Source organism: Canis lupus, chromosome 27 (genome assembly GCF_048164855.1).
Source record: "Canis lupus baileyi chromosome 27, mCanLup2.hap1, whole genome shotgun sequence".
NCBI classification, from domain to species: Eukaryota; Metazoa; Chordata; class Mammalia; order Carnivora; family Canidae; genus Canis; species Canis lupus.
The window spans coordinates 43,187,558-43,215,038 of NC_132864.1; the positions used below are offsets into that span (position 1 = coordinate 43,187,558).

The 27,481-nt window shown below is 42.9% G+C and overlaps 2 long non-coding RNA genes across 7 annotated transcripts; one reads left to right on the plus strand and one right to left on the minus strand.

The window, feature by feature from the left end:
* Positions 1 to 263: 263 nt before the first annotated feature.
* Positions 264 to 26,074, minus strand: LOC140619808 (uncharacterized). Its single transcript, XR_012019612.1, has 3 exons — positions 25,827 to 26,074; positions 3,340 to 3,471; positions 264 to 655 (listed from the first exon to the last, which is right to left on the minus strand). It is a non-coding gene; the product is annotated as an uncharacterized lncRNA (long non-coding RNA).
* Positions 14,987 to 27,408, plus strand: LOC140619807 (uncharacterized). 6 transcript variants are annotated; one of them, XR_012019611.1, is made up of 5 exons: positions 14,987 to 15,031; positions 15,673 to 15,755; positions 17,221 to 17,530; positions 24,423 to 24,560; positions 27,174 to 27,408. It is a non-coding gene; the product is annotated as an uncharacterized lncRNA (long non-coding RNA). The 6 variants fall into 6 exon arrangements; XR_012019610.1 differs by having other exon boundaries at positions 14,989 to 15,031; positions 15,670 to 15,755; XR_012019609.1 differs by lacking the exon at positions 14,987 to 15,031 and having other exon boundaries at positions 15,633 to 15,755.
* Positions 27,409 to 27,481: the final 73 nt, after the last annotated feature.

The following is a 27,481-nucleotide window of genomic DNA, read 5'->3' on the forward strand; positions in this document are numbered from 1 at the left end:
GTGGGGAGTCTGCTTCTCCCTCTCCCTCTGCTCCTCCCCCTGCTTGTTCTCTCTCTCTCTCTTTCTCTCTCTCATTCATGCTCTCAAATAATAAATAAAATCTTAAAAAAAATAAATTTTGCATTTGAACTGGTTCTGAATCCGGTCCCTCAGGACTTCCATAGTCTCCTCACAGCTCTGCATCCAGCTATCCCAACCCGTTGTCTTCCTGTCTCATCTTTGCTGTTTCTTTACCCCACCAAACATTTCAGGAGAAAGTTGGATCTTTTTGCTAAGTGGGTTTATTTACACGGGGGAGCACACCCGGGAGACGCTGGTCCAAGGGCACACACTTCCAGCTAGGGGACTGACTTCTGGGGATGCGAGGGGCAGCGTGGTGACACTGGTTACCAATATCGTATCGTGTCCTTGAAAGTTGCTGGCAGAGATCTGAAGCATTCTCACCCATGTTTAAAAAAAAAAAGTGACTCTTCCATCTTGACTTCCTAAGATGTGTTTGTTGATTTATAGGTGAAGGTTTCCCTTTCTCCAGAGCTGCAGCTTCCAGTATTTACCATTGTTCTCAAATTCCCAAACCATTGGCTCTTTTTCTAAAGCTCCTCTCTGCCTTCATTCTTGTTTTGATTCATCCTGAGCCACAGCAATTCTCTATTCTCTTGAATAGAATAAAACATGCTTTAAACTCTGTGGGGATTAGTTCTTTCCCCAACACCCCCCTCCCCCTCTTACAATGGAAGATGGTTTGTTTGGTCAGAGGCAGGTCCCAGTGACTCCACAAGGCAGGGCGCAGGTGTACCCGGGAGGGCTCAGATGCACACCTGGGAATTCACAGGAGCATCACACATCCCCCCAGGACGCAGGTGCACCCAGGAATCTGAAGGTGCGCCCCACATCCCCCCAGGACTCAGATGCACCCGGGAATCCAAAGGTGCGCCCCACATCCCCCCAGGATGCAGGTGCACCCAGGAATCCGAAGGTGCGCCCTGCATCCCCCCAAGACACAGGTCCATCCCTGCAGCTCTATGGGGCTCACACTCAGCAGCCCCTGGCTGTCCATTTGGGACCCAGTTCTGGTTCCTCTGCTCAGTCTTGGTGCTTCCTGTGGGTCACGGGGCCCATTGGAATGTGGGGCGTCCAGCCGGGGTTTTGGGGAAGCAGAGTCCCCCTTGTGAGCCCCCATGACCTAGGCTACCTCTTTAATGCCTTGAACTCACAGGGCTCTTACTTGCGAAACTGAAGGAAACGTAAAGTCTCAAGGCCCTTCTTAGTTTTCCGTTGCTGGGGAGTAACTTTTCCTGGCAAGAGCCTTTGAAAACCTTACTGACTGGTCATGTCACAGTCCCTGTCTTCCCAAGGGGACAGATGATTATCATCTGCTAATCATCATCACCCCCGATCCCTTCCTCTACACACGCTGGGAGAATGAAACTCAACCCAGTTTTCCAAACTCAGAACCCTCCTTCTAGCCTGGTCGCTACATCCTGGGTCCTAGTACTCAAAGGACTAGTCAGCAGATTACTGACTTATGAATTCCATAGTTTAGGTCTCAGTGGCATCGGACCTGTTTTCTTAAAAACAATAAACCTATATATTTCAAAATTTGAGTACGGCCACATTTCTGGTACATCTTCAAATAAGACAATAGACTACCAGTCAAACACAACTCGGTGGCATTAGTTATCGTCTGAATAACCGAAGTGGAAATCTGGAAAAGAGATTAAAAAGTGCCCCAAAGTGAGGGATTTGAAGTGAGGGGGAGTAAGGCGAGCTGGTGTATGGAAGGAGCAGGCCGGCGAGAGGCAGGTCAAACTTTAACCTGCTAGTGATTACTCCGAGGGCTTCCTCTGTTTATTGGCAGTTTGATGGCTCCCTTGAATCCATTTTGCTAAAAAAAAAATCAAGGCCAATTGAAATGATTAGTGTTTCTCCCTTCTCCTTGTAGAAACAAAGGAAGACTTTCTGGGTTTTGAGCAGAAAAAAAAAGCTTTTCTCGCATTATTGACACCAGAGCAGCTGTAGGTCACAACTGAATGTTGGGGGTGACCCCTTTTGGGGCCATCTGCTGTGTTTTCTTCCTAAATCATCACTTTGGAAACAGCACTGTTGTTTCCTGCTCCTTACAGTGACCGTTGTGACGTGGAGAGAGGCCGACAGGGGCCGCACCTGTCATACCCCGTCCTTGGCGGTCTTCAGGGGTGTGACCTGGGCTCTACTGTGAAGACCTGATGCAACATCACCCAGGGATCCCTCAGCTTGTCTTTGTGGCCATGAGAGATGACGACGCAGACCCGAGCATCAGGAGTGGAAGTGGCAGGACATCGCTTCTGGGGAATCGAGCCACGCTGTTCTGCCTCAGTTGGAAAATGGACCAGGGGTCATGATAATGAGATCCCGCCATTCAGATCTGCCCTGGTGTCAATAATGGGAGAAACTGAGTCTTTACTGGGGTTGTCCTCTAGGCCTCTGAAGCATCACATTTGAACCATTATCATGACCCCTGGTTCCTCGGTGTTATTGTGTTTTCACTATTTATCTCCCTCTACATCTTCGATGGCATGTGACTTCCACTTTATGTCCCCATTGCCTTGTCCCACACGTGGTAGCTGCAGGTGCACACACAGTGCATCCAAACACAAATACCAACACTTGCCTTGCACTCGCAACTGAGAGGTCTCAAGGCTACCAAATCCCGGGGCTGTAACATGCTCAATTATATCAGTCATTTGTAATGTCTGGCTTTATGATGAGCAGGTCAATAAATTGTAAGATGCTCTATTGTGGTGCTAATTTTATGTACAGTAAACTAATAAGGCAGCAGAGCTACCCACCTTTCATTGGAGCAGTTTCTGCAGGTAAAAATTCCACTATTCTCTGGGGCCAGCCTGACAAATACAAATAATCTCCTCTTTAGAAATGGAGCCTCTTTACCCTCCAGGGCTCTGATAAATACTCCAGGGACCAGCTTCCCCATTTTAGGGCTAGATTTGAGATCAGCTGCAGGACTGCTTACAACTGCAATGAGACGTCAGGGGAAGGAGGTTTCAACGGGAAAGCCATCCGGGATGCGCCTAGAGGGCAAGTTTCATCATGGCCACTTTCTGCAATAAAATTAATATTTACCAGCAACCTGTGGAGTGCTATCAGCCATGACAAAAACAGTTAACTGCGACCATGGTGATTTCTGACTTGGCATCCACTTATTTGAAGAGTGTAAGTCAATGGGTGAGAAAGGAAAGTAGACTCGGTGGGGAAGAAAACAAAGTCCTTCTCACAGCTATGAGAAGACTGGAGCAAAAACCATCCCGGGGTTAAGATAGATGTACTCTTCGGGCTTTTTACCTTCCCTGCAAAACCAAACGTAGAACAATCCTGTGAACTTCATGCGCAGTGATGGACTTGCACGGTTACCAGAAGAAGACATCTAGGGATGTCGATGGAAAACACTTCAGGTTCTAACATCAATCGTAATATCTAAAAGGAAAACAAAAGCGATGAATATAACTCTCTACATGCAGCGCTACGTTATTTTAGAGGAGAAATCCATTAGTCACCCATGTGTGATCTCTCTTTTTAATGGCAAGCAAAAGTTCCTTGGTGAATGGGGGGTGGAATTTCTTTCAATAGGTGGAAGTTTATTTTGAGAATATAAACAGAAGAAAAGGAAATTAATACATGTGTACCATCCTGCATCAATAGATACAGCTCTGAGGCTGGGAGAGCCTCTAAGTCGGGTGGAACCAAGAAATTCTTTCTTGAGAACCAGGTTATTTTTAAGGCTGTCCTCAGGGCAGAAGTATGCACTGGGGGAAGAAGAGGGGAATCAGGAATAGTATTCTGGAAAGGTTCTTGAGGAATGGAGGTAGTGAGACACCAGGGGCAGGGGCCCAAGGGCCTCTAGAGAGAAAAAGTGACTCGAGATTGATGAGGTGTACCCACTGTGGATGTCCTCACAGAGCTGGGTGCATCACAGGGAAGAGCTCTATGCTGTCCTGCAGGCGAGGGAAACACAAAAGGAGCTTCCTCAAGATGATAATGACAGCTCACACGTACACAATGTTTGCATCCCAAGAAATACCTCTTAACTCCCTTCTCATGGCAGACCTACATGGCAGGTGCCTCATTGATCCATTCATTCCATTTCATGGAAGAAAACAATTTCAGGTCTTCCCCCAAAGACAGAGATAATTAGTGACAGTGGAGATTCTAACCCCAAAATTCTGCACCAATGCCTCATAGCATCACCATGGGGCTGCTGGAGATCATCCATCCCTCCGGTGGTCGGCATCAGATGGAGATGGAGGGGTCAGATCTGAGTATCTTATTACACTGAAATCAGCTTAAAGCTCAAGGCAATCCACCTCCCACTCCACCGACCCTCCAAAGGAAACAGCCTTTCCAGGGAGAAAAACATCTTCTTCACCCTGAATGATGTAGGCCTACCATCTCCTCCACTAAGTTGCTGCTGCTCCTTGTCATGGTGAAGAAATTCTCCTTTAGACCCAAGAGCTGCTAGATTGAAAATAAAGTGTGGTTCAAGTCAGTGCAAAATAAACAAACAAAGAATGCAGGGTGCAAATCTAGCTAGAAATTCTTCTCAATAGAGTAGCATTGATTCCCTCTCCGGATGTAGAATTAAAAAATAATTGGCGGTCTTCTCATCATTTCTCCTTTTTGGGAGAATATGGGATTATTTATTCCCTTCTCTGCCACATGCAACATTCGACTTCAAAGACATAAGCACATTGTTCACCAGGTATATTAGGTCATGACTTTCTCCCTTTGAATACCAACAGCAACAGAACCATAAGGTGTCGTGTTCTCATTTTTATGTTCAGAATTCTGCTTTCCACCTTGATCTCAAAGACTTTCAAAATAATCTACGCCACTGGCCGGTTGCTCGGGTCCTTTTGGCTAATGTAGTTCCTCAAGAAAGGTGCTGTCTTCTTCTGCTTGCCACAACTTGGGACTTGGAGGCACTCAGGGGACCTTCAGCGGGTGAACGGGTAAATGGACAGTGGGATTTTAGCCAGCCCTAAAAGGAGATAGGCTACAAACCGATGACAGGATGTGGAAGAAACAAACTCCTATTGCTGAGGGAAGAAGCCTTCTGAAAGACTATGTACCATGGGAGTCCAGCCATGTGGCATTCTAGAAAAGGCACAGCTGTGGGCACAGGAAAAGGATGGGTTAGGGGTTGTGGGGGTTGGGAGGGAGGTATGGATGGGAAGGCAGGGCACAGAGGGTTTTTAGAGCATTAACATTGTCTCTGCAAGACACTTTATGATGAATACCTACCTGTCCATACGGGTGATGAAGTATAACCTCTAATCCCTAACGTTCTATCTGCCCCAGCCCCTAGGATGTACGACATCCCAGTGAACTGGGATGCACACCATGGACTCTGGCTGATTTTGACGTGTCAACGGAGGCCTGTCAACATTCACCATGAGCCTTCTGGTGATGGGGGTGGGGGGTGGGGGTAGGTAGCTGATGATGGGGGAGCAAGGAGCATCCAGAAAGATCTCTGCACCTGGTCTTCATTTTTGCTTTGAACCTTGAACTTCTCTAAAAAACAAAAGACTGATAAACACATTCCCAAAGTTCTGGTCTTTGTGAAGAGTGAGTGAAACCAAAAGAGCACTGACAGTGTGTGAACTGTTCCTGTGGAGGGTTAAACTGTAAACTGTAAAGATGCTCCTTTCAAAACTATTAGATAAGAAAGTCCCAGAAGTCTACGAGCTCTAGAAAGAGCAGACTCACAATTTGAAATGAATCCACTAATAGAATCAAGGGGTCATATATGTAGAAAGTTTGACATTAAGCAAATGTTAAGGTGCTAAAAATTATGTGGTAAATTTGACATTTGTTCAAGAGGTAAGCTAATTTTAGATTCATAGACTCTCCCGACAGGAAGTAAATTTAAAAGTCATCCTAGTCAAGCACTCCTCCTTTTTTTTTTTTTTTCCCTGCCATTACATCTGTAACACAGAGCTGTCAGATTTGATTTGAATGCCTCAGAAACTTGGAAATTCATTCCTCTTAAGGCAGATCCATCTTTGGACACTTCTAATTTATGGCAAAGTTTTAGTTTTATTGAGAGGAAAATGTATCTTGGTCCCCTTCTGTAGTGAAGACAAATTCCTCCAAATTATTCATTTCTATAATGCCTCCACTGTGCTTTACTTTTTATAACAAGGAAATCTGGGAGAGCAAGTTGATCATGAGACCACTTTAACACCCAATATTAAGTTTAAACTTTGACATTATTTCCAGGTGATGTGACTGTAAATTTTTTGTGTGTAAAATTTGTTGATTCCTTAATATAGCACATATGGCACACATGTTATTGTCAACATTATCCATTGCTAAGTTTTTAAATATACTGAGATACTCAAAATCAAAAGTGGTTCTTGCCTTTCTAGACCTTGGAGACCACTGCTTATACAAACTGCTTATGTGATTCATAATTCTCCAGTGTGTTCCTAAGAATGCGACAAATCTGCACTTGACATAGATATAAATACATGAGAAGCTATTTTTTTGGTATTCTATGCCTAAAAATAATATTCATTTAATAATTTCACACATTTTAATTGATTTCCTGTTATGATTCTGGAAGATGAGGACAGCTATGAACAGAACAAATTCCTGTTCTTTCAGAATTTTCATCTGATCACTGAGCATCACAATATAAGCACATAAAATAAGTAAAACAATTACATAACAGAATTTCAAATATTGGTAAAATATATGAAGAAAAATATTCACAATGGAATAATGATATGTAGGGTTTATATAGTCAAGAAGATTTTTCTGAGGAGGAGACTCTTAAATGGTCTGGTAAAGAGTCAGCCCCGCTATGCCTCAAGTTAGAAGCCTCCTCACAAAGCATGGCAGTGAGAGCAAAGGCCCTGAGGCAAAAGTCAGTTTGGTCCATTCAAGAAAGAAGCTAATAGGTCTGTTGAATGTTAATCAAGGGAGAAAATATTAAGACCTTACGATGGAGAGGTGAGTAGAAGGCCCCTCTAAGGGGGATAGGAAAACACAAAAAGCAGAGGGAGGTGGGATTGCATTGAATTCTCTAGATGGGAATTTCTGGAAGAATGATGATGCCATTAGCTGGAATGGGAAGAAAAGGAACCAGCATGGTAGGGGATTGTGGGGAAGGGTGGTGGATAGGCTACATTTCATACAAATATAATTCTTTTACCTGGGGGGTATACTAATGCTTATTGTGGATAGTCCAAGCATTGTGAACTCAGTTTAGTGGGATGTGACCAGGGCCTTTTAAATCAATCACAGTGCCGGATTTCAAGTTGTGCTACAAAGCTGTGATCATCAAGACAGTGTGGTCCTGGCACAAAAACAGACACATAGATCAATGGAACAGAATAGAGAATCCAGAAATGGGCCTTCAACTCTATGGTGAGTATTAACTCGACAAAACAGGAAAGACTATCCACTGGAAAAAGGACAGTCTCTTCGATAAATGGTGCTGGGAAAATTGGGCATCCACATGCAGAAGAATGAAACTGGACCACTCTCTTGCACCAGACACAAAGATAAACTCGAAATGGATGAAAGATCTAAATGTGAGACAAGAATCCATCCAAATCCTAGAGGAGAACACGGGCAATACCCTTTTTGAACTTGGCCACAGCAACTTCTTGCAAGATACATCCACGAAGACAAGAGAAACAAAAGCAAAAAAGAACTATTGGGACTTAATTAGGATAAAAAGCTTCTGCACAGCAAAAGAAATAGTCAAAAAACTAAAAGACAACCTACAGAATGGGAGAAGATATTTGCAAATGACGTATCAGATAAAGGGCTAGTATCCAAGATCTATAAAGAACTTATTAAACTCAACAGCAAGGAAACAAACAATCCAATCATGAAATGGGCAAAAGACAGGAGCAGAAATCTCACAGAGGAAGACACAGACATGGCCAACACGTACATGAGAGAATGCTCCGCATCACTTGCCATCAGGGAAATACAAATCAAAACCACAATGAGATCCCACCTCACACCAGTGAGAATGGGGAAAATTAACAAGGAAGGAAATCACAAATGTTGGAGAGGATGTGGAGAAAGGGGAACCCTCCTGCACTGTTGGTGGGAATGGGAACTGGGGCAGCCACTCTGGAAAACTGTGTGGAGGTTCCTCAAAGAGTTAAAAATAGACCTGCCCTATGACCCAGCAATTGCACTGCTGGGAATTTACCCCAAAGATACAGATGCAGTGAAATTCCGGGACACCTGCACCCTGAGGTTTATAACAGCAATGGCCACAATAGCCCAACTGTGGAAGGAGCCTCAGTGTCCATCGAAAGATGATGGATAAAGAAGATGTGGTCTCTGTATACAATGGAATATTCCTCAGCCATTAGAAACGACGAATACCCACCATTTGCTTCAGCGTGGATGGAACCGGAGGGTATTATGCTGAGTGAAGTGAGTCAATCAGAGAAGGACAAACATTATATGGTCTCATTCATTTGGGGAATATAAGAAATAGTGGGGGGGGGAATAGAGGGGAAAGGAGAGAAAATGAGTGGGAAATATCAGAGAGGGTGATGGAACATGAGAGACTCTGAACTCTGGGAAACGAACTAGGGGTAGTGGAAAGGGAGGTGGGTGGAGGGTGGGGATGACTGGGTGACGGGCACTGAGCGGGGGCACTTGATGGGATGAGCACTGGGTGTTAGCTATATAGAACTCCAATAAAAAAATACACACACAAAAAAAGAAAACAGAAAAAAATAAATCAATTATATAGGATAGGATAAGAAATACATGATCTTATCACATGCAGTAAAGAGTAATTTTGCGAACTTTCTGTACCATATATGTTTTTGTCTCATATATATTTTATGTGTCATATTCATATTTACACATATAATGGATCACAATCTAAAGTATGTTCCTTATTGTGGATCACAGTTGAAGAAGTCTAGAAACCACTGACCTAGGAAGGTTTTAAAATAACGATGGGAAAAAGCCAGTGTGGTGTCCCAGAGCCCCTTGTGCCTGAGAGGTAGACCAGAGGAGTCAGTGGCAAGTCAAGTAGGATGGAAACCTTGAGTCTGGAGTTGACTTTGTGGCATGCATGTGGGCTGACATGACCATCTGACACGAGCAAAACCACCCAACAATGGTAAGTCGTCTTCCCAAAGCAGTGCCTCCCTCAGAGAAGAAAGTGGAAAGAATGGACTGTCCTATTAAAATGTTGACTTAAGCTTCATGCATGTCTATACTGAGGTGTCAGCCTGCTTAGAAAATGCTGCAATGGGACTTCTAATTTAAGCTTAGGAGGGAATCCCAAAGACAAATTTTATAGCAAATGTTGTGAAAGACCTGTGTGCTCTTATTGACATGAAAAGCCAAATATAGGTTACTCAGTGAACACGCTGTTCTCCATTAAGTGAATGCAAAGTTCCAGCAAGATGGGACCATAGTGGATCATTTAGAGAATACTGAGTTGGTGTCAGAAGGCCAGGGACACAGTATGAGTCCTCCCCACGGAACTTGGAACAGAGCAGGACCTGGAACTCCTGGCTCATTGTCTGAAATGTCCTCTGATGTTGACATTGTCTTGTTGGTGAAGGATTCTCTTCCGAGGTCACAGTGCTAAGTCACATCAGCTAGGTCACATCTCTAGCTATTAGAGATGACAAAGACTGGCCCAGTCAGTTTTCGTGCCTGCTTGTACACCACAGGGGACCACAGGCAACTTATCCTGAGACGGGGCTCCCGAGTTCTGCGGGCAAGGTTCTTGGAATTTATTCAAACTTCCAGAGATCCTCACTTTCCTGATATTGAAAGGGTTAAAGAAATGGAATCAGTCTTGAGCTTGGGTCTGTGTAAGAATCCAACAAACGCACGACCAATCCAGCCAGAAGATTATCTCCAAACTTCCAAGGCCTTTCTTAACATACTAATAGTTATTTCGTGAGACCTTTTCGCTAGTGCTCATTTGATGAGTCAGTGCTAACTGTGTAAGTCAGATTCTAAATCAAGTCTTTGGGATGACGACGTATTCCGGGAGGCTTGCAATCCATCCGAATCATTCATCCAGTTAATGCTCAAGTTATCAATTAACCACTATTGTCAGAACAGGCTAATTCAGCTGTAACTTCTGCTTTGACACTTAAAAACAGGGACATTTGCCCGAGGACCTCGATTCAGACATGGTGTTTTCCCCTAAATTCAACTTTCCAACTGTAGTCTGGACAGAAAAGGACAGTATCCAGGAAATCAGGAAAGAAGTATCAGATGCCATATGGCTCCAGCCCAACCTTCCAGCGCTCTGAAAAGTGAAATAATTTTCCAACTTAAATCTGTGTTACATGTTGTTTGTATGTATCAACTAGTCTAGTGGAAAATAAAGCCAACATTCAATAAAACTTTGCTGAATGAGTACGTAAATAAATGAATGATTAAAAAATAAGTTCTAAGGTATCCACAGATAACTACTTACCTTATTAGGAATATAAACTTAAAGGAAAGTATTGAATCATATCTTCGGTTACTAAACTTCTGTACGTCCCAGTTTCATCATCTGAAACGTGGGGATGGGATGAAACACGCTCCACTGCGCTCTTGCAGTGATACGCACCACCAACGTTTCTTTATCTTTTGTATCATACATCCATATATTCATGTTCCGTGACTAAGCTTCTAAGCATCCTACGCAGCAGGAGAGTTGTTTTTAAGCACTTTAGTCCACTTAAGCTTCAAAATGTTGCATGTATATAAATGGGGAAACTGAGATATGTCCATAGCCTTAGAGCCGTGAGATTTGAACTCAGAACTTCTAGCTCTAGGACTAGGATTGTCTCCATTACACCACGTCACAGTCCCGTGGTGTTCCATTAATCATGCCGACGTCTGTGGCTGACAAATGCATATCACACAGCAAGGTGGAAGGAAAGTGAGACGGATTTGGAATGCATTCATTCATTCACTCATTCACTCATTCACCAAAAACTGGGTCTCCTAAGTGAAATGCACTGCTCTAGATGCTGAGGATAAAGCAGCAGTCAAGACCATATCCCTGATCTTATGGGTATTTCATCCGGGCCAGGGAGCTGGGAGAGAAGCACGCTTGATGAGCGTCAGAGGCAGCAGCACATCGTCTTGCTGGAACTCTGAGCAAGTTGGAGAACGCAGGAAGCAAGGCCAGGGCCTGGCCAGGTGGGCCGGGCTCTTGCACCCCCTCCAAAGCCCTTGGAACATACAAAATATGAAGAATATCCTTGGAGAGTTGAAGGAGGGATGCCGATGCATGATCTGACTTTACATTTTGAAAATACTTTTTTGTCTCTGCCTCTCTGTGTCTCTCATGAATAAATAAATAAAATCTAAAAAAATTTTTTTTTTCTGACTGCAATAACCCTTTCTGATTCTCAAGTACTAAAAATGAAGACACAAGGCCACAACTGCTTCATGAGCGCTTAGAGTGTGTTTGGCTGCAGCCTAAGCACTCCACACGGAGTATCTAATTTAATCCCTGCCAAGGCACTGGGGCCTAGGGTGTGTGTTTATCCTCCGGGTGAAGAACTCCCTCCGCACCTGCATGGATGATGACTGGCCAAGGCGGGATCTGAAACCTGGCCTCCCTGATGCCAAAGTCAACCGCTGACAACTGTTCAGAGCCCTGTAGGCTGAGGAATAGCCCCTGCAATCTCACACACGTCAATCAACAAAAGTAAATATCCCAGTACAGCTAAGCACGTTTATGGTAAGGAAAGAACTGCGGTGAATATTCAATGAGCAAAAGGTCCAAGTTGTCTTCATTCCGGTGGAGCCTCTGTGAGATCTTCAACGACTTAATACAGCAGCACTGACAGGACACCGTGGCTTCCGAGTTAAAGACCTGGCACTTCTAGGAGCACTCATCCCCACAGCTTGTCCCCACGCTAGGTAGCCTGGCCTGTAGCACTTTTCCCCTGACTGTCAAGTCACAATAAACAGAAACTGTGTTGTCACTCGGTTGCTGACAGGTGGAGTGAGCACCGCGTGTTTATTTGCACGGTCGAGTGAGGGTGCAGGATCAGAACCAACGATCCATGGATGGGACGCCTGGGTGGCTCCGCAGTTGAGTGCCTTCGGCTCAGGGTCTTGGGATCGCGTCCTGCACTGGGCTCCCTGCAGGGAGCCTGCTTCTCCCTCTGCCTGTGTCTCTGCCTCTCTCTCTGTGGCTCTCATGAATAAATAAGTAAAATCTTAAAAAAAAAAAAAATCAATGACCCCATCTCACCCTCACCCTTAGAGCATCGCCAACCCAACTTGTGACACGTGAGCTCTGCCTATGGCCTCCGTTAGAAACCCAAATCACAGTGCTCAACCTCTCAGAATAGAGCCTGTATAGAGGACAACATAAGCACGCGAGCCGATAGCTGTAGCTGAATAAACTGTGCCTGAACCTTTTATGAAATGTGAAAGATTATCTGTGATAATAATCAGAGAAAAGTGGGAATACTTTTGAGCTCTTCACTATGAGTGCTAGCCATATAAAGCTGATAGACGTGGGAAGGTTCAATGCAAATGTGGGCTCTCTTTCTTACTACCAGCACCAAAAAAAAAAAAATAATAATAATTAACCTGAAGTATGATTGTTTTAAGTACATTAACCATGGGTAACTGCTCTGTATGAGTGTTCAAGCTCGCGAATTAAAGATATTCTAGGATAAGAGATTTGTACAACTCTTCAGCGGGTTTAATGAGCACACAGGCCCTGGGGACCTGAGATTAGCAACTACAAACCTAGAAATGTTAATTGAAACTTAAATGAACTGTCTTTTGCCAAGGGCACAGGGTTTCCTACATGCTCACGTCGGCTGGCTGCCTTTGCCGCGCTAACTCCCACCTGCTGCCGTTGCTGGATGCGCGGTGCACCCGCCGCTGGCTTCTCTGTGTCTCTGCTCCAGCTTCCTTCTCCAGAGGACGGGAGCCGTGGCGACCCGTAAGGATGCTGAGTCAATATTGATGCTGGTATCTTGAAAATCAGCATCCCAGGTAGGAAGACACTGGGTCACCTTTCCAACCCCGTTGGCAGGACCAGATGCCAGGTCTTGGCACAAAGGCCAATAGGGCGGCTCTGCAAAGTCGGTCTTGAGTTCAAGCACACAAGGCCGCCTAGGCCTGTGGGTGTTCAGCTCTGCCAAAAGCCATCAAGCTTGTCACCTGTAGGGTGGTAGTCATCATGCTGGGCCGTCTAACATCATTTCATTCCACGTGAGTACCTTCTTCACCATCTCGGGCGTCAGTGTGGCCATTCATCAAATCATACTACAAAATCCGGGTACGTTTCTACACTGGCCCCCCTCAAATTTGTTTTGAAGCTCCGTATCGACCGCAGTGCATATTGAAGTGGAAATTTGTTAATGCATTTGATAGCAACTTGGAATTACTTTGGAACGCTTAGGACCCATTTTCTCTGCATCAGTCTCTTGGATTCCTGGGACCACTGTGACAAATTACACAAATGGTGGCTTAGAACAACAGAAATTTATTCTTTCACGGTTTTTGAGAGCAGTCGTCTGAAATCGCTGTGTCAGCACGGTAGTTCCTTCTGGAGCTCTGAGAAGCATCTGCTCCATGCTTGCCTCCTGCTTTGGTGCTGCCTTCAACCTCTGTGCCCAAGCTTGTCGCCCCGTGGGGCCAGTCTATGCCCACTGCTGCGGAGCCTTCCTATTTTCCTCTCTTCTGTCCGTGTCTCTCCTTTGCCTAAAAGAACATTGGCATTGGATTCAGGACCCAACCAACTAATCCAGGAAGGTCTCACCTTGAGATCCTTAGTTACACCTGCAAAGGCTCTGTTTCCAGATAAGGTCACGTTCATGGTCCTGGGGGGTTAGGACTTGGATGACTCTTCTTTGAGAGATAGCATCAAATGCACTACAATTTGCAGGGTAATAACAGTATAACTGATATATGGGCCTTAGGTGATTTCCTTTCAACATCTTTTTCGAAAATATTAGGGGGAAAAAAAACTTGCATCGAGGGGCTAAGCGATCATTTTCATCAATACCCTACAACTACTTGGGACTTCCACAGTAGGATACAAGTGCTTCCGAGTCTCATCAAATGTGTTTAGACGTGATCTTCAAGAAAAGCGTGGTTTGGTTCATTTTGCTTTCTTGTTTGGCATATGTGCGTCTTTAAATTTGCTAGTATAATTATTCTTTAATTGTGCAAAAGCATCTCTCAAGAGGTCTTTGCTCAACCATTTTTTTTTATAATAAAAGAGAGAATATGAGCAGGAAATAATATGGCCATAGCCATGGCAAAGGGGTAACTTCAATCTCGGCAACAATAAAACTAAACATAACACATCCTAGAAGAAGCGAGATGGGAAAGATAGCTTGAAAAAGAGAGGCAACCGAGAAATACAAAGAGGAAGTGAAAATAAGTGATGGTTTCCAGTAATGAGAAATTTAAATAGAGGAAGAAAAAAGCAAATGAACCCAAAGTATCCTCGTTATCCCTTCCCCATCACTTCACATCTTTGTGGCCTCACCTGATTCTGTGCTCTGCTCTGGCAACTAGCTCACAGAGGCTAGGCCAGGGGCTCCCGTGTTCCAGCGGGTATGTGCCCCTGGGAGTGTGCTCGGTGGCCACTCAGGAGCAAGCTGCAATTGTTGGACAAGGAATGTCCTGGGGGACCGCCCTGGACAATGGGGAACAGGAATCAATTCAGAAAACCCATACCTCTCCCTTCCCTTGAGCAGATATTTCTGAGAAACTTATGATGAGCCTTAGGGAGGCCTTTCACGCAACAGATCACCTATAACTACTATAACTGTAACTAACTATGACTATAACTAACTATAACTACAGCTATGGCCAACTTAACAACACGATCCTCTATTGGCTGTTTTTTTTTTTTTTTTTCCTATTGGCTGTTTCATTGCCCTGGTTTCACTCACGCTTCCAAGCATCAAATTCCCAGATTTCTGAAGAATAAACCCGTGTCTCAGGGTTTTGAAAACCCAGGCTAAAACAAATGCTATCTTTTTATCTGGTTCGTGAAATAAATGGTCGTTATTTTAAAATCATCTGCTTCTGGGGCACCTGGGGGGCTCAGTGGTTGAGCATCTGCCTTCAGCTCAGGTCATGATCCCGGGGTCCTGGGATTGAGTCCCACATTGGGTTCCCTGCTCAGTGGGGAGCCTACTTCTCCTTCTCCCTCTGGCCCACCCCCTGCTCAGACTCTCTCTCTCTTAAATAAATAAATCCACTTTAAAAAAATCAAAATAATCTCCTTCTATATTAAAATAAACCTAATTTTTAAAAGTAGCTTGTTGAGAAATTCATGCAGATAGAAATGATGAAGTTTTATAGCAGTTTAGTTTTGGTCCTGAGTAGAATAGTAACGACGATAACAAGTACGAGGTAATGAAGAGGCTATCATATCTTGTGTTCTTCGGATGGAGGTTCTTCTAGAAAACCCAAGTTCATGAAGGTTATATACCCTTAATTAAATGTTTACTCTCTTCTCCAACCACTTTTATCTTGATTGTTTACATTTGTCTTTAAGAGCTATTTATCTGTTCTTAACGACAGGAGAAAGAAGTGCAATAGGTAGCATGACAACAACTATGATGCTTTAGATTATGAGACAATCTATTTACATCACAGTGACTCAAACGTATTTTGTAGCAGGTGTTGTGCTGGATATTGAGAATTCAATGGTGAGTATGGCGCTGACAAGTGTCCTCGAGAAACGTGGTACTGCGGAGTGACAGGCAAGTAAATAAGACTCCGGAATGATGGGAAGAGAAACTAAATGGGATTGGGTGGCCTGAGGATTATTTCAGGGGATCCTTAGTCTCTAAAGTGAGAGGCAAAAATTCTGATGAGATTAATGTTTAAAAAAAAGGCATTGACACAATAAGCTAGATAAATGTCTTCTTATTAAGTTTTAATATACTCCCAGATAAGGCAATTAGCTTGGGTACTTAATTGTACCGAATTAAAATTCTCAAGGGTTCTAAGAACCATCACGTCAGATTTCACATGTAAATCAGAGCCCAGTAGGAGAGATAAGATTTGGCCTATTGAATTCTTGGGGAGTTGATGTTTCTCTAATCCTTTACTTATTTTTCTTGGCTTAATTACTTTCTCAGTGAACGTCTAACATTTTATTTCAAGGAGGATTATGCTTAAAAAAGACTGTCACCCATTTTTTATCCTTTCCCCTTTATTGCCTTTCACTATTTTTTATATTCCCCAAATGTATGAGACCATACAATGTTTGTCCTCCGATTGACTTATTTCACTCAGCACTTGATGTGATGAGCACTGGGTGTTATTCTATATGTTGGCAAATCAAACACCAATTAAAAAATAATAAAAAAAAGACTGTCAGAACATGATGTGAAGTTTTAAGAAATCACATTAATTTCCCCTACATTGAATTGCTTATAAACAGTCTCTTCTCCATTTTTCTGTTTCCTTGTTTATAATAACTTCTCTACTTTTACAAAGTAGTCATTTTCTGTGAAAAAAAATTAATTCACACCACATATGAGTCTAATCTCTCCCTCATGAGTTTGATAATAGGCACTTGTTATTTGTACTTAAAATAATTGCTCCGTACAGTCTTTTTCCTAAGAAATTTGGAAGTTAGTCCTTTGAGGACGTCCATAAATACTTCTCTTGTAAGACCATAATTTTAAAGGGACTAACGTATTTTAGGTAACCGGCCTCTGCATAGCCTTTGGATCAGGGCAGACGATTGAACACTTAGTCTTCCTCTTATCTAGAAGGAAGAGGTAGAGCCAATTGGGTAACATCCTGGCGCCCATTGAGACTTGTCCTATTTGTTCATGGGTGTTGGGCCTCAGGGGCAGAGAACTCGCTTCCTCTCACACCTGCCAAAGCTTTTGGGACCATCCTTGGTTCCTGTCAACAGCTACACATCGAGCACTTCTCTCTCTCCCTATGTCCCCCCCACTCCTCCATACAAACCCCCTACCACTACCCCAGCTTCTTTGCCTAAAAGCAAGAAATCAAGGCATTCTTTGCTGCAAATTGTTCTCTTGTTAAGGTCACAAGAAGTAAAAATTCCAAGTTCAGCTTCAGGCCTAAGCCGGGTCCCACTAGTCAGTTTTTTTTCCAGCCAGAATCTGCACTGAGATTTATTGAGTGGCTCTATCTCTTACATAGTTTCAAGGCTGTGAATATGTTTTTGTTTTTGTTTTGTGACAGAACTCAGGAAGGAAGGATGCGTAAGGCTTAGGCCCTTGATGTCTAATGTGATGTGATAAAAGAAGTATACTCATTAATTTGGGAGAGAAGAACTGTACAATCAATCACACACAAAATACAAATTCACCCCTTATTGTGAATAATGGAGTTAATGAGATTATCAAAGCATAATCCGGAAGCTGAGGTTTTTAATCCCAGGCATCTACCTACAGAACAACAGAAGAACATGCCGGCGAATGCCCAGCTGGATTTAAGGGAGTTTTTCTCCAAAGTGGAATTTCTACTGAGCCTTGGAAAAAAATGGTCTCATGTAAGAGGACAATTGGGTTGAGGAAACTGGCTTGACTTCCATTTAAAATGCAAATCTAGCCCCTGCAAATGAAAGTTTGGCTGGTCTTGAAATATTGTAACTATGTAAGATATGATCTCAAAAAGACATACATGAAATATTATTAACATTTTTTAATTGGCTGATATTTAATTGACTCCTTGGGGAAAATGCCTGAAGTTCATGTCAAGAAATCTACTCCTCTACACTTGAATGCATTCAAAGTCTTCAATTAAATACCACTGATGAATCATGAACTAGCTCAAACTTAGTTTAAGTAATATAGAGTGGTCTAAGAGAATGTTCATTGTGCTGTGAGATTTCTAAGAAATTTATCGAGGGGGATTTTTTTTTTTTAAGAGAGAGAGAGTGTGCAAGAGTAGGGGTGAGGAAGAGGGAGGGGCAATAGGAGAGTGAGAAGCTCATGCCAGTTCCAAGTCCAGTGCAGAGCCCCATGCAGGGCTCAATCTCACGACTCTGAACCCATGACCTGAACTGAAATCAAGAGTTAGATGCTTGATGAACTGAGGCAACCCATGCACCCCCACCCCCCCATGGAGAAATCTCATCCTCTAAAGTTTCATCTAGTGAAAAGTAGATATAAAAGTGAAATCTAAGTTTCTGGATTATAACATGATACTGTGCGTCTATCCCTGATGCATCAGTTATTTCTATTAGGGAAAAATATTTTCATTCGTTTCATAAAAAGTAATCATTGTGGATCAAGTGGCATAAAAAAAGTGCCACTTGTCATGAGTCATAAGAAATCAGGTGGTATCTAAAAGTAGGTTGTAAGAGCCCCACTTGAGTTGATACAAGATTGGGTCAGATGCATCGCTTGCCTGTCAGTGGGGTTGCTTCTTTTGAAGAATGTTTGGAGGCACACGGGAATTAGAAAAAGCATGCAAGTTACTGTACTGTTCAGGGTTAGTTGACTTTGCCAAATGTTTTTGTGCAACAGCAAATATTCCTCATTCTTTCTCTTACTAAGTAAAAAAAAAAAAAAAATTTTAGGATTCCAGAGGTTATCCCTTTATGATGGTAGTTCTCAACTTAGGCTGCATGTTAAAATCCCATGGAGAGGCTTTAACTGGAATGCTCAGCCCTCCCCCCAGATGGGGCGGATCAGAATCTCTGTACAGAGGACCAAATCATCAGTCTTTTTTAGAGCTCCTTGATGAATCCCATGTGCATCCAGATCTGAAAACCACTCCTGAGAGTATGAGGACTTCTTCAATTGACAGTTATTTAGAACTTCTCAGCCCTGTGTCCAAGGAGTTTTTAAAAGATGGTTTTGCATCTTATCCTAAAAGTAGCACACAAATATTTCATACATATGTGGGGTTAGCTCTTAAAAATAAATGTAGACTAGTCCCCCTCATAGGAGTTTAAAAGAGGTTGCCTCCTCTCGATTCAAGACAAAGGGTTTCTGTATCTTTGAGAGGCAAAGGTACCTGCTTGCCCTCCCACATGTCTTGAGAACCCTGCTTCCTCTAACTCACTTCACACATGGCAGAGATTTGGGGGAGGATCACCGAAAGAAAGGGGGACCATGCGGAGGACCACCGAACAGAGGAACTCAGAAATGTGAGTAGCAACATGGGCTTTGGTGTGCGGTGTACTCTGACCTGGATGGTCTCCGCCTTCCCCTCTGTTTCCCTAAATTGTAGACATTTTTGCTTCTGACAGCCTTCCCTCCTTTCTAAGAACATCTACTAAGGACACTTGCAATTGTCCCTTTGGAAACAGTACATGCTCCCCGGACTGGCCAGTCTTACAACCCTAGAGATGGCTTTCTCAAAGACCTGAGGACTCTGTCTTTGAAATGCGAGCACTGAAGGTGATATGAGCCTGATCTTCCAATCTCCAGGGGGGTCCCAGGAGCCCAGTGGGATAATAAATTACAATTAACAGGCACAGCTGGCCCAATCACAGAGAAAAGCATCTACAAACTCAACAATGACTCCTGTGTTCCTTATGTCCCAGTGGGAGCTCCTGCTGCCCCCTGGCATCTTCAGTGTCCCTCCCCAGGCTCCCTCAGGCCTGAAAACCCTCCTGCTCTTTGTTTCACTGGAGTTGAGTTCAACCTCTGCCCTGTTGCAACTGTCTGGAACAGTCTTCCTCGCCGGCTTAACTTGTCTGGTGCAATTCATACTTTTACTACCTGGAGGCCACACACGTTGTATCACTTCCTAGCAGCGAGGAACCAAGCAACGTGTTCCAGATCTCTAACCCTTCTTCAGCAAAATGAGGGGAGAAGTAAAGATAGTCGGAATTACGTTCCAGGGTCATGGGGAGGACAAAGTGGTTTCCATTCATGCTCTCATGATTTGGCGTCACTCACACACTGCTCACAAGCCTGCCTTAGCATGTGGGGGCAAGCATGTGGGTCCTTGGAGTCAAATCTGGGTGGTATTGGTGGAGGAAGAGGAATAAGGCATGATCAGACACAGAGAACACATAAGGCTAGGTGTTGTCTGAGTTGGCACCATTGCTCCCAGTGGGGAGCAGTGAAACCTTCTCTTCTCCAACATGAGGCCCTGTCACTTGAAGTTAATTGCCTGTTCCTGTGTACAAAATGCCTCATCTCATCAACCATAAATGATTTGCTGGCTATTTAAGGCCCTGCCCCATTGAAATACATGGCTCCAGAAATGGAAAGTGACTGAAAATCTAGTTGTATTTTTAGTTGTAATGACGCTTGGAGATGTCCACGAGGAAGCCCTGGTGCACAGGTCATGGGCAACTTGTGCGAGCACCTCCGTCACTCCCCATTCATGTGCATGTGGACAAGTCATGTAACTGCTCTCAATCTTGCACCCGGGTGGCTCAGTCAGTTAAGCATCCAACTCTTGATTTCAGCTCAGGTCATGATCTCAGGGTCCTGGGATCGAGCCCTGTGTGGAGCTCCCTGGTCAGCGTGGAGTCTGCTTCTGTCTCTGCTTCTGCCCTTCTCCACTCACATTCTTTCTCTCTCTCTAAAACAAAACAAAACAAAACAAAACAAAACAAAAAATGTTCTATTTCAGTCCTCCTTTGCAATGTAATTGGATTGCAATAAATAGTATGTGACTATTATCCTGCAGCTTTGATTCTGTCTCCGTAGGGGACACTCACATCTTCTCAAAGGTTAGATGCAGAGCCATGTTCAAAAGCAAATCTTTTTTTAATTTTTTTAGTTTAAATAATTCATAAAATTCAGTCACACAAAATGTCCTTTGATTCTCCCTTCTTACTCTGGCCTATATTATTTTATAAGAATCACATTGTCTATTCCCAAAAGTTTGAGGTGTGTTGGTTTCTATGCCTCAGAAAACTTGGCTGGCTATCCATCTCTTATTACTCTTCTGCTACGCTTCGCCTACTTGATCGGTATTTCCTATTGCTCTCATCAAAATCACTGAAGTATTTTATAGTGGTTCCTTTCAATTTGACAGTTTGTGCATCTAGTCAGATGATGAAATAAGATAATCTTCAAATTGACAATAGACAAAATATGAAATGCTATTTATTCAAACTGAACATATACACCACAAATATTAAACGTGTACACCATAGAGTTGGATCAATCTGGGATAACACCAACAAATTATCAATCTCCCACTTACATTTTTAATTTAGATATTTATTTGTTTAGTGCATATTGTGTTCCTGGGACTAAAACACTACAGTTCTTAAAATTCTTGTAGTGCTTTCATAGTAATGGAGAGGTAAAGCACAAAGACAGATAAAGGTCAAGTAATTATTCAACTGCTCTTATAGCGAGTGATAATAGGGACCTACCTGAGAGTCCAATGAAAGTCTGTAAAAGAAAGTCCAAGACCCATGTAGAACAAAAATTTCTTTGAGGAAATTATTTTTAAATTTCAAAAAAAAAAAAAAATTCAGAGCATGGTCATTACTCTTACACACACACACACACACACACACACACACACTGATGTGTTTCAGTTTCTAAATTCAAATGTATGTTGAGGTTTTCTACATTCTTTTAAGTGTGAGAGACTCTGTGAGGGATATAAAAATATTCCTATATCCAAGGAACTTGTCTAATCCAAAAAGAAAGTTTCTTTGAGACATGTATCATTTCAAGAGAGTCTATTATGAAGAGTTAAATAGTACAGACAGGAAGTACAGTACTTTCTGGAAAAGACGGCCTCGTCTATGCTGGTGGTAATTACCTTACAGCAGGGAACGCAAGAGGAAGTGGCTGTGCAGAATCAGCTGCATGTTGATTTCTGGCCAGAATGGAGAAAAGATAACAAACAGTAGGAAAAGCTGGAGTAAAACTGTATTAGAATCAGCTATAGAGGGGCACCTGGGTGGCTCAGTCGGTGAAGCATCAACCTTTGGCTCAGGTCATGATCTCAGGGTCCTGAGCACATCGGGCTCCCTGCTCAGTGGGGAGTCTGCTTCTCCCTCTGCCTCTCCCCCTGCTCTCTGACTTCTCTCTCTCTCTCTAACAAATAAAATCTTTAAAGAAAAAAATAGCTATGAAAGGAAATATTTCACAGAGGTTACTGATTGAAACAGTTACGCTATGAAATTGTATAGGCCTAATGATAAGTATCAACTTCTGTCTGTATATTTTGGGGAAAAATCAACACATCCTCAATCTGTTCTAAAATCATCATCCTGTAGTTTGACATTACAGTCAGGACATCAATGGGGAGGGAGCTTATGTGACAAACAGACGGGATATAGTTTTCCCAAGCAACCTATCTGTCGGTGTCTTTTGGACGTCGCATCAATAAGTTGATGTGCAAAAGGTGAAAATCGGCACCCCAAATAGCAAAGTGTGTGTTGAAGTTGCACAATGACTACCGCTTGAAATGCCAGGTTTGCCCTTTACCGAAAGTAGCATTTAGAAAATCACAGCTTTGAATAAACCTTTCATGCCTTGATTTTCATAAAATAGTTTCAAGCCTCAAACAAGGGTTCAGGCGTGTGTGGGAAGAGGCCATCGAGAGAAGCCATAGATAACTCAGGTCACCAGGGATGCAAAGGCCTTTCAATGTGAACCTGCCATTTACCGTTCTATTGGACAGAGGCAATTTTCTTTACTTAGGGTAATAGACAATGTTATGTCTTCCAGTGAAGTCTGAGAGGAGTTAAATTATCCTTATGATAATAAACCTATTTACTCTCCCTACTCCAATGTAATAAATCCAGTAAAGCAAGCAAAGGGACTTTTGCCACAAGGACATCCATTGTTTTCTGTGGTATCAGCATATGACCTTGCTACATATACACCTATATATGAGAAGAAAATCGTTAAGAGTCTTAAGCACAGGCTCCTGTTTTCGTGCTTAAACTGGTTTTCTCTATCTGTGTCTATACACGTCACCTCTCTTCCTACTGAGATCATGAACTGTCCTTGCTTGGATTATAAAGCCTGTATGTAGGAAGCCATCCATTCTCACTGATTCGGGATGCTCTTCTGCCAAAAAGTTTGCCTGCATTTCCTAAATTATGCTATTCCCACTTTGACTCCTCTTTTCCATCATCATGGAAATACGTCGTAATTTCTCATATTGAAGTTTTCTTTAATTCTCCATTGACCACCCCCAAGTACACTGCCAGCAAATGCCCTATTTTTCTGTAACATTTCAGAGCTAAGCTCTCCAAAGAAATTCTCTGTATTCACTGTCTCCACGTTGTTTCCTTGCATTTCTTCCTTCGAGTGCTCTCTCCTCAGGCTTCTGTTTCAACCATTCCATTGAGATGGCTGTTCTCAAGGTTTCCACAAAACCATGGAAACATTCATATTTTATCTTACTCATCTAGCAGCAACATTTGACACAACTGGTTTGTGAGATTTCAGGCCAGTGGCTCAGCCCCACTGAAAGAGAATTAGCCATAAGTTTAGGAAATGCACCCCCTTTCCCCATAACTTATTTTGAATTCTTTGTCAGGCAATGCGTACACCTCCATTTCTCCATTTCTTTGGCATTGGTTACTGGAAAATCACTGTGTTCCTTTGGTGGTGTCATTTTCCTCGATCTTTCATGTTACTTGAAGTCTTGTTTTGCTTTCTTCACATTTGTAGAACTGGTCACTTTCTCCACTTTCAACAGTCAACCTAATCTGGGATCCTGAGGCTCTCTTAGACATCTTACGTGGATTTGTCTACACCACACGTCTTGTGCCCTCTTGTGGCTGTGCGCAGGGGGTGGAGTGGGGGGGGGGCGTAATCCTTAAGAATCTCTTCCAATTCTGCAAAGCCAAGCCAGGGGCTGAGAGCCTCCATTGTGCTTTCCCTGGGGTGGTGCTCTGAAATGCCCAAGTTCTTGTGCCCACTCCCCATCCTGCAGATTGGCAGCTGGAGCCAGCTCTCTGTGCACATTTGTGAGCTATCAGCAAATGCTCATGCTGGCCACCTGCATGAGCATGTGCAGGGAGCGGGCCATAGAAGCCAAGGGAGTGGGGCATCTCAGGTGACACCTTGAGCCTCAGGGACACCTGTGGGACATTTGTAGGTGTCTGCAGTGAGGCGGAGGCAGGGCCCCCAGATGGCATCCACACAGTACTTAGAAGCATCCATGGCCGCTTCTTGATTTCCAAGTCCTGGCTCCCTGCTCTCATCCCGTTCCCAGGTCTTGTCCCTCTCCCTGTTGCTCAGCCATGCCTATCACCTCAGTATTCTGGGTGATGCAAGAAAGAAATTCCCTTTGTGGGCAGCACCTTACACAGCTGGGGAGTTGGCTACATTCATTATGGTCCCATTTTCCCCAGCCAGAGAAATCATGGCCTGAGGGCTCCTCTTGTGGATCTGACCTGAGCTGCACAAGGGAGGGGTCATCTTGGATAAGGTGATACTTCTTACGTACTTCAATGTCTGTTGTTTTTTTTTTTTTTTTTTTTTATTCTCCAGTGGTGTGCTGGCACTTCTTTGCTGTATTCCCAGACTTCCACAAAGTCTGTGGGTGGCTGTCAAAATGGATGCTCCAATAGGGAGATGATGATAGAAATTCTTGTTCTGTCATCTTGTTCATAACTCCCACTTTTAAAGGTTAGCTGTGCCTGCGACTTCTCAAAGAGCAAAGAGTGCAAAGAGGGGTAGAAAAACCATCTTACTATGAAGAAACCTAATGGATGCTCCTTCCACTAGGTTAGCAAGGGCAACCCCAGAAGTAATAAATCATTTCCGTAGTGTGTCTCCTTGATATGTATGATGATAATGGCTCTTTACCTCTGTGGTCTCCCTCTAATAACCCATAAATTCAGCAAAATCATGTGGGAACATTAGATAAATTTATATAGAAGGATATCCTACAATACATCTGAGGGGGACTCCTCAAACTGTGGAGGTCATCAGAAACAGGGGAACTCTGAGAAACTATCACAGCCAAAAGGACCCAAGGGAGAAATGACAACTAAATATAGAATGATATCCTGGATGGGATTCTGGAAGAGATAAAGTACATTCCTTAGTCAGAACTTAGGAAATCTGAATAAACTATGGACTTAACGATGCATCACTATTAGTTCATTAATTTTAGCAAATATATCACATATATGTGTTATTAAAAGAGGAATTGAGCGCAGAGATATAGGTGAACTCTGCAGTATCATCTCAATTTTTCTGTACCTCTAAAATTGTTCTAAAAAATAGTCTGTTACCAAAAAATCATTATATACAATTCACATTAAGCAGTAAGGAAAAAATTCTATGACTATCTCATTAGACACAATGAATTCAACACACATTCTTGATTAAAACCCATCATTAAATCAAGACTACAAAAGAACTTCCTTCACCTATAAACCTCTAATCAGCAAAGTACAGCAAGAAAAAGAAAATCTGGCACATTTCCATATTGGAAACAAAAAGTGACATTGTTTTTATTTTTATAAAAGGCCTTATGGAACCTATAAAGAAATGTAACAAAAAAGCTACTTAAACTAATCTAGGAGTTTAGTAAGGTTGCAGAATGCCAAATCGATACACAAACATTAATTTATATGCTAGCAATAATCAGAAATTGAAATTTAAAAATACCATTCACAGAAGCACCACACTTTAGCAGTGAAGATACAGTGGTGACAAATGAGCACATAAAGGGATGCTTGATGCCGTTGGTCACAGGGGCAGGCACACTAAAAGCACAGTGAGGTGTGTAACCTTTGCACACATCCCAGGAAGGCTGAGTTTGACTCCACCAAGTATTGGGGAGGATGTGGGGCAGCTGGAACTATCATCAACTTGTGATGGTCATACAGAAAACTTAACACCTGCCCTATGCTCCAGCCATTCCACTCCCAAGTGCTTATTTACCCAGATGCCAGAAGGTAAGTGCCCATAAAAAGACTTAACATCAAAGCTCATGGCAGGTGCATCCATAACAACCTAAATCAGGAAGTGACCTGGGTGCTCCCTGTCAGGTGAACAGGAAGCGGCCTGGATGTTCATTGTCAGGTGAGCAGGAAGTGGCCTGAATGTTCATTAACAGGTGAACAGGAAGTAGCTTAGGTGTTCACTGTCAGGAACAGGAAGTGACCTGGGTGCTCCCTGTCAGGTGAACAGGAAGTGACCTGGATGTTCATTGTCAGGTGAACAGGAAGTGGTCTGAATGTTCATTAACAGGTAAACAGGAAGTGGCCTGGGTGTTCACTCCCAGGAAGACAGGAAGTGGCCTGGATGTTCATTGTCAGGTGAACAGGAAGTGGCCTGAATGTTCGTTGTCAGGTGAACAGGAAGTGGCCTGAATGTTCATTGTCAGGTGAACAGGAAGTGGCCTGAATGTTCATTGTCAGGTGAACAGGAAATGGCCTGGATGTTCACACTCTGGTGAACAGGAAGTGGCCTGAGTCTTCATTATCTGGAGAATGGGAAGTGGCCTGTATGTCCATTATCAGGAGAACAGGAAGCAGTCTGGGGTTCACTCTCAGGGTAACAGAAGAACAAACCGTGCTATATCCATATAATGAAACACTCAGCAATAAGAAAAGAATGAGATATTGACATAAGAGTAACTTGTGTTATTCTCAAATAATAATGCTGAGTACAAGAAGTCAGACCAAAGAGAACAGGGAGTCTAGAAAATACAAACCAGTCTCTGGTTACTTGGGGATGAGGCATGGCGGTGGAAGACGGGTTACCACGGGGCACAATTTGAGGGTAATAGCCATACAATGACTGTGAGAGCTTTACAAATGTGTCAAAATGTATCAAAGTGTACAGTTTAATTTCTAAAACCCTTTTAAAATCTAATAATAGTATTTGTGGAGCAGAGTAAAAGCAAATAAAATCCCTCTCTTTAAAGACAAGATTAAGTTGAGCAGGCCAAAAGCAAATCTTGTGCAAGTGATTTCCATGAGTCTGTGTGCAATTCCATCCTCAGGATTGACTCCCAGCCTTGGCGAGACTATCTCCCTAAGATTCTTATGGTTATCTCTTGGTTCCATATGTGACTCTTCAAATGAGAAAATATTCATCACATGTAAACCTTTCCTGTAGTAGAGTTCTCAATGGAAATTAAACTGGCAAATATAATTTACATTTATGGGTTATTAATTAGCTCCGCAGTCAGAGTGTGCTTATTTTAAAAGGTTTGCTTAAAACACTTAGTTAGTTTAGAAACCAAAATTAAAGATGCTAGCAGTGTATTTGTTTGCTTCACAGGGTTTTCTGGAACTGGACATCATCTCTTTGCAATGATTCCCCATCTGTGTTCAAGCAACGTAGAATTCAAAAAGTCCTTGGAGGCTAATAGGAGGACAGGGCTGGGTAAAGGGATCAACAGAGGCAATATCCAAACTCGGCCTGTATGACGTCACTAATAACAGAATCATCTTAATACAAGGAATCTTTCAACATGAACATATCTGAAAATAAACTATATGCTTATTATAATGAATACTGCTGTGTAGCTTTTTTTTAAAAGATTTTATTTATTTATTTAAGAGAGAGAGAGAAAGAGAGAGAGAGAT